The sequence below is a fragment of the Chrysochloris asiatica genome, unplaced genomic scaffold (genome assembly GCF_000296735.1).
Source record: "Chrysochloris asiatica unplaced genomic scaffold, ChrAsi1.0 scaffold00066, whole genome shotgun sequence".
NCBI lineage: Eukaryota > Metazoa > Chordata > Mammalia > Afrosoricida > Chrysochloridae > Chrysochloris > Chrysochloris asiatica.
The window spans coordinates 8692297-8699996 of record NW_006408584.1 but is presented as its reverse complement, the minus strand read 5'-3'; the positions used below and the strand labels follow the sequence as shown (position 1 = coordinate 8699996).

At 40.0% G+C, this 7700-nt stretch overlaps 1 pseudogene; it reads right to left on the bottom strand.

Annotated features, from left to right (window-relative positions):
* Positions 1-6815: 6815 nt before the first annotated feature.
* Positions 6816-7485, bottom strand: LOC102827643 (annotated as a pseudogene).
* Positions 7486-7700: the final 215 nt, after the last annotated feature.

The following is a 7700-nucleotide window of genomic DNA, read 5'->3' as shown; positions in this document are numbered from 1 at the left end:
TTTGAACTACTGACATTTTAGTTAACAGCCAAGTGCTTAACCACTGTGCCATCAGGGCTTATTTGTTGTTGTTGTTATGTGCAGAGGAGTCGATTCCGACTCAAAGCGACTCGACCCTATACAGGGTTTCCGAGGTTGTAAATCTTTACGGGAGCAGAATGCCTCATCTTTCTCCTGCGGAACAGCTGGTAGTTTCGAACTGCTGACCCTGAGGTTCGCAGCCCGATTCGTAACCACTACGCTACCAGAGATCCTTCACCATCAAGTAGGTTCCAACTTGTAGTGACCCTTAGTACAACAGAAGAAAACACTGCCTGGTCCTGTGTCATCCTCACAACCATTGCTGTGTTTGAGTCCATTTTTGCAGCCACTGTGACAATCCATTTCATTGAAGGATGTCTTCTTTTTCACTGACCCTCTACTTTACCAAGCACTATGCCATTCTCCAGGAACTGGTCCCTCCTAATAACATATCCAAAGTATGTGAGATGAAGTCTTGCCATCCTCACTATACTTCCTCCAAGATGGATTTGTTGTTTGTTCTCTGGCAGTCTATAGTATTCTTCCCAAATATTTTATATCAAGGGCATCAATTTCTTCTGTCTTCCTTATTCCTTTACCTTGTTTTATCTCTAATCTTCTCTAGATGGCAGTCAAGTCACAAGATTTTTAACTGTCCTTTTTGATAGCCACAATAAAAGTGTTCCACTGTTTCTATAATAGGGTGTTTTTGTTTGTTTGCCTTAGTCATCAAATGATAGTGAAGGTAGTGTTATGTTTAGGAAACAGACATAATAACTACAGTTGTATGAGTGTAGTAAATTCTGAATACCTTAAGCTATGTATTGTGTCATGGAAGTAGGGGACATAAAGGGGCCTTAGAGAATCAAGTAAAATGATAACAAGAACTTATTGATCCTTTTCTATGTTGCCAAGTATTAAATTTTTTTATGTTGCACTCTCTGTATGGAGCTTTGGTGTGGTGTTGTGGGTTAACGAGTCAGACTGCAAAGTCATTTGAACTGCAAGGTCGGCAGTTCAAGCTCACTAGCTGCTCCTCGGAAACTCTATACAGGGTTGCTGTGGGTTGGAAACGACTTGACGACACTTCACAACAATTCTCTGAATATTTCATGTCTAAAATCTGAGACAGATGAGCTTATGTGAAAGAGAAAATATTGGAAGGATCTTGGCGGACCAGTTTTATGGAAGTTGACTTTCTTATAAGGAAAACTGTAGGTGACAGGATTTTGTCTGACTTTAAGTTTTACAGAAAAATTAAAAAATATAGATACAGTGTGTTGCAAAGAGGGGTTTAGGGGAGTTTTCTGAGAATTAGCTGACAACCCAAATCACATATTTCCTGGCACATTAGATTACCTAGGCACGTGTAGCCCACTTTCTGAGGTCAGCAAAGACAGAATGGCTTCTGAGGAATGGCCAAAGGAGCAATAATGGAGTTAAAGCTGTAGTATACTAGTAGATTCTGTTAAAATATAAAATCAAGACATTTATTGAAAGAATAAAAGGATCACAAATGAAAATGGTAAGTATTCTTATGGTTAAGGAGAGAAAAAACATGTTTTTAAACAGAAAAGCTATAAGCATGTCTCTATTTAATATTAGTTTGTAGTTGTTTTAAGTACCATCAAGTTTGTTTGGACTCACAGCAACCCTGCATAGGGTTTCTGAGTAGCAGCTGGTGGGTTTGAACTGCCCATCTTGTGGTTAGCCACAAGTTAGGCTCTATGCTCCTGCAAAGATATAAAGCCTTGGAAACCCTACAGTATCACACATGCAACCAAAAATCATGAATTCCATCATTAGGCTAATAGAATGGGCCTCCAAAATTAGCTCTTTCAACTCTTACATTTTACAGATGAGGAAACAAAAGCACAGAGACGTGGAAATACTAGTTACATAGATAGTTAGCAACAGAGTTAATATTATGCTCTTCTCTTTGCTTAATACACCCTCAGAAAATGTTCATTACTACCACCTCATACTGAGACCCTGAGGTGATCAAGACATATTAAGGGGCTGCTTTGGAATAGAATGCCATCATAATGCTTGAATTAAAGAATAATATTTTTGATGCCAAGACATCTCCCAGACTACTGTGATAGTGTATCATTGGAAAGTAAGTCTCTTAGGTTATATATTAAACCCTTTAGGGTTTAATTCTTCAATAAAAATCAACTGAGAAAAGTCATGCACTTTAGTCTTAAAATTTCAGTTTCAAATAAATTAATGTGAGATTCTTGGACAAAAAGAAATGTCCAAGGCAAGGTAGCTCTGAATAGGGGAATAGTCTGCTGTTGTGTCCCATGTTCTCTGTGTTGTTGCCTCTGCTGCCACTGTTTTTCCACACAGGGTTCTCTTTGCTCTTCTTGTGGTTCTTCTTTTTATGATTCTGGAATTATCTGTTCGTATTTCTGAGATGACTCTTTTTCAGTCTAATGGGATGGCAAAACTAATTGATCCCTGAGTAAGAGTCTTGTACACCCTATTGTACAATCCTACTCAACAATTTTGTGGGAGTTACAATGATCATGGCTGGACAAGCCATATCAAGGAAATTCACTGTGCAACACTGATCTTTTGTGATTTCTTTTACTTAACAATATTTTCAAAGCTCATCAGTGTTGTAGCTATATCAGTGTTTCATTCCTTCATACCACTGACTAATAGCCTGTTGTGTGGATTTATCACATTTTATTTATTTGATCACCATTTGATGGACACTAGAGGTGTTTCCATTTTTTTTTTGGCAATTATGAACAATGTTGCTATGAACATTGTGTACAAGTTTTTGTATGGACTTATGTTTTCATTTCGCTAGGATATACTCATATACCCAGGAATGGAAGTGTTAGTCATATATAGTTCTAAGAAAAGTTGAGTGTTGAGGAAGCTGACAAGATGGCAGACCAGGCAGAAAGGCTGTATGGACTCTCTTTAGCAAAGGTACAGAAAACCAAATAGGAAAGATGCAGACGTTGGTCCAGAATTCTGAGCTTCAGATGACTGGATAGAGAAATGGATCAAGAGATTACTGGGAGAGAAAGTTGAGCAGACATGGCAAGAGAGAAGGCAACTGCTGAGTTGTTGTGGCTGATGGGACCTGTTGCAGCTATCTTGAGCTTCAGAGACAGCAAAACATATTCACACGCAGAACCTGCCTGTGGCTCACAGAGACAAAGGAGCCAGCAATTATGGCCATACAGCTTAGCCACTGCCATACTCTCTTCAATCTTACCAATTGGTCTAGAGTCAATACCAGCTGGTATATGCCTGATTAATGACAACAACCAACATTAGCTATATCCATCTTGAACTGAATTGCATGAACAGTGAAAAATGAACAGAGAATGGCGCAAGGCTTATCTCTTAATCACAGCAAAAGGAGGCAGTTGGTGAGTATCTAAGAATACACAAATATACATTCATCAGATAAATATGAGAGTGAATAAAAAATTATCCACACTCTAGCTGTAGAATTAATCAGCTTTTAGAAAAGACAAATACATCATTTTTTAAAGACATAATCTCCTTGCTTTTCAATACTTTGCCCATCTGTCAACAAGCTTTTGTATTCCCTTCTTAAAAAATGTTTTAGGTGGAGCTGCGAACTGTGAATGCACTGTTGTCTTTGCTTCATCTTTATAGGTGAAGCCTCGGAAACCCTATACAAGGCCGCTATGGGTGAAACTGACTTGATGGCACTTAATAACAACAACAAGGAAGACTACTATTATTCAAATTTGTGCACCAACTACTAAAGCCAGTGATAGTGAAATGGAAGAATTCTATCAAATTCTTCCATCTGAAATTGATCAAACATGCAATCAAGATGTATTGATAACCCTCATACATTGCTGTTGGGATTGCAAAATGGTCCAACCACTCTGGAAAACAGTATGGTGCTTCCTCAGAAAGTTGGAAATAGAAATACTATATGATCCAGGAATTACTCTACTTGGTATATATCCACAAGAAATATGAGCCATAATATGAGTAGATATATGTACACCAATGTTCATTCATAGGAGCACTATTCACAATAGCAAAAAGATGGAGATAGCCTAAGTGCCCATCAATGGAAGAATGGATAAACAAATTTGGTATATACACATGATGGAATATTATGCTACCTTGAAGAAGAACAAGGAAGCTGCAAGCCACCATATAACATGGATGAAACTTGAGGATATTATGCTGAATGAAATTAGTCACAAAAGTACAAATATTGCATAAGACCATTAATTAGTGTAAAAGCTTAAGAAAAGATAACCATACTAAAATGAAAAAAAATATTCTTTGTTAGTTACCAGTAGGGTTGGAGTGGGGCAGTTTGAGGGAGGTGGAAGGAGGTGATGGCAGAATACAAGGTAGGGGCAGGTGCATCATAGTTCTGGTGTTGGGGAGGGCAGTACACAAGAAGAGGGAGGGGATGGAAGAAGAAGATAGATAGGGGAACAATGAGACAGGTTTCCATGGGCTAAATGGGACAGAGGTAAATAGTGATGCATGCTCAACCTTGGAACAACAAGGCTCTGTGATACAGGGATCAAGGCATAATTTGAAGAGAAGAAATAATACTAAGATGCTTGACTGTATTATGAATATTGTTTTCTCTTGCCTACTATTGTAAAATGGACACTTGAGTTGGATAGAAAGGAATGTTGGGAAACATGATTACAGAATGTTTGTAAGCCTGTCTTCAGCCTATAACTGCTTGGAATAGCTAAAAGGGGTTCTAGAACTTGCCCAGTGAAATATGCCTCCTGTGGAGCCTTTGCAGTGTATAGGACCTTAGGTGGAACCCAGAACCTTCTGAGGTGGGACATTACCACTAGAAAGGACAAGTAGACCAGCCTGGAACAGCTAGAGCAACAGAAGATATATCTTCAAAGAAAGATCATCAGGAAAAACCCAAAACAGAAGTGTCAGTATGACTGGCTACTACAAGAATAAGCAAGTTGTTTGCCAGGAAGCACTCAAGGCAAGAAATCAAGTCCCTTCAGGAGAAACCCTCCTCTAAGACTGAAACTCAAAGTGAACACATGAGTAGGTATGTAAGCTTCCTGATGACCACACTGGTCTACTGGTGAGTGAAAAGCAGCAATGAAGAAATGGGCTGAGTTCAACCACAGTCCATTGACTTTTGTTGACCTGGAGATGAAAGAAAAAAGAGGAAGGGCTGGTTGGTCCAAAGTGTGGTGAGACCTGGGGACACCTGAGCCCATGGACAAGGACATAGCCACAGAGGGCTAGAGCTGAGAGTGAAGCATCCAACTGATATAAAGTGAGAGTAGGCACACAAGAACACCCAAAGTTGCAGATAGTACCCATTTGACCTAGTTTTGATGGCTTGATTATCAGAACTCAACTAGAGGAAGATAAAACAAAACAAAACAAAACAATTTTTGGTAAAGGAAATGAGAGTAAATTGCTACAGTTTGATGAACTTGACCTATACTCATAGAGGTAGTAACGCTAAACACCAACAGAGAAGGTCTTCAAATCAAGTGTCAATGCTGTCCCCTCTGTACACAGGGTAGATAGGGACAGGCAACTTAGACATTGTTGTTGTTGTTGTTAAGTACTGTGGAGTCAGTTCCTACTCATAGTGACCCTGCACAGGGTTTCTGAGGCTGTAAATCATTACAGGAGCAGAGCGCCTCATCTTTCTCTCACGGAACAGCTGGTAGTTTCTAACTGCCAACCTGGAGGTTAACAGCCAGATTTATAACCGCAATCCTTTGGTTAAACTACCCCTAAGTCTGAGACCTACGGCTCAGTTGCCTCCAACAGGCTATGCTTTTGGATAAGTTATTTCAGAGACATTTAACTATGCCAATGATCTCACACTGGTTTCTTGTGCTCACCAACTTGTAATGGAGGGATATAACTGGTTTCATGATCAGAATGTAGTTACCATTTTCAGTGCACTCAATTACTGTTACCACTATGGGAACCAGGCTGCTGTCATGGAACTAGATGATATTTAAAAATACTCCTTCCTTCAGTTTGACCCAGTGCCTCATATAATGTGGAGAGCCTCATGTAACCCCATGCACTCCTGACTTTTGTTGTTGTTAAGTGCTGTCGAGTCGGTTCCGACCCATAGAGACCCTGAACAGGGTTTCCGAGGCTGTAAATCTTTATGGGAGCAGAAAGCCTCATCTTTCTCCTGCGTAGCAGCTGGTAGTTTTGAATTGCTGACCTTGTGGTTCGCAGCCTGATTGGTAATCATTACTACTACTACTACCAGTAAATTACTCCAGGGAAAATCTTTGTATATAGAAGTATACTTGGCTTTTGGTTAAAAACTTGGGGTAGTTTAACTGAACGATTGCAACTGAAAAGTTGTGGTCAAGAAAATTGGGGTGCACCCAGTTCAGGCTGCCCTCTGAGGAATTTGAAAAGCCTGCCTCAGGAAACAAAGAATTTGCAAAGTCTTTCCTTGTACACAACCATGACCTTCAGCTCAGTCTGCACAAACATCTAGCTGCTCTATCTCTGTTTCCCTAGCAACCACAAGTTACATTCTTCTGATAAGGTCCTGCTTACTGCATGAACAAACATCACCAGATGTTCTTGCACTCTTTTTCCTGCCCCCAGCACCTCTTTTGATATGTGTATAAAATAAACTTGCTGCACTTGGTGTGGGTCACAGTATCTCCATCAGAGTGCTGCATCCCAGCTTTTATGTAATTCTTTTGTGTCTTGTGTTTTCATTTTTATTCTAATCTTCCATCGCCCCGACTTGGGTTTAATCTCTCTGTGCAGGTCACGGAGAACAGCCATTGTCAGATGCAGCAATAGTCAGCACCAAGTGGAGAAATGCCCCACCCACCACGATCATCTGGCTCTGACCAAAACAGATCACACATCGGACCCTCATGTGGAACTTCCTATAAATGATCCAGGGTTTTTATACGATCCAGTGTATCAATGGATGGAGAGAGGCCACCATGGAGGCAGAATACCTGTCCACCTACTAAAGCCGTAAGTGGAAGATATTTAAATAGATTTGTAAAATATTTCCAAACACTGGCATTTCCATACTTTTGTAGACATTCATCATAAAAGCCATATACTTGGGTAGTTTGTCAGATTTCGTGATTTCCTCTTAACATGTAATGCATTCCGGATAGCACACCTTTAATGTTTTAACACCACAAGAAGAGTCACAGTCCCCACAAATAGTAACTCTGTCTATGTAGTCACCCATGAATAGATAGTTTGTATCTGGTGATTTTCTATCAATTCTAAAAAGTTCCATAAGATTATGGAATTGACCATGAATATCTCCACAAATGGTAAAAGGACAAGAAACCTCTTGCACAGTTGATTCTTTTGTTAAAATTTCCTTACCTTTTTGCATAGTGTCTGAAATTGGTTTTCATTCAGTTGTTTACATTCATTAAGCTGCTCTGCCTACTGGTTCAGCTCCTTTGTAAACAGCTTTTCCTCCATGGCATGGTGGTATGATACCCTTCCCTGTTCATTCCTTCCCCCCACCTACCCACTCCTATGCAGAGCACTGCTCCTCTTTCCCACTGCTGCCACCACCACCAGTTCCCAGGGGGAAAGGAAGGAGACAGGGTGGCCATGGGCCATGCCCTGCCCAATGCAAATACCTTTTTAAAGCAACATAAAAGATGACTATTACACATGGACCTCATCAGATG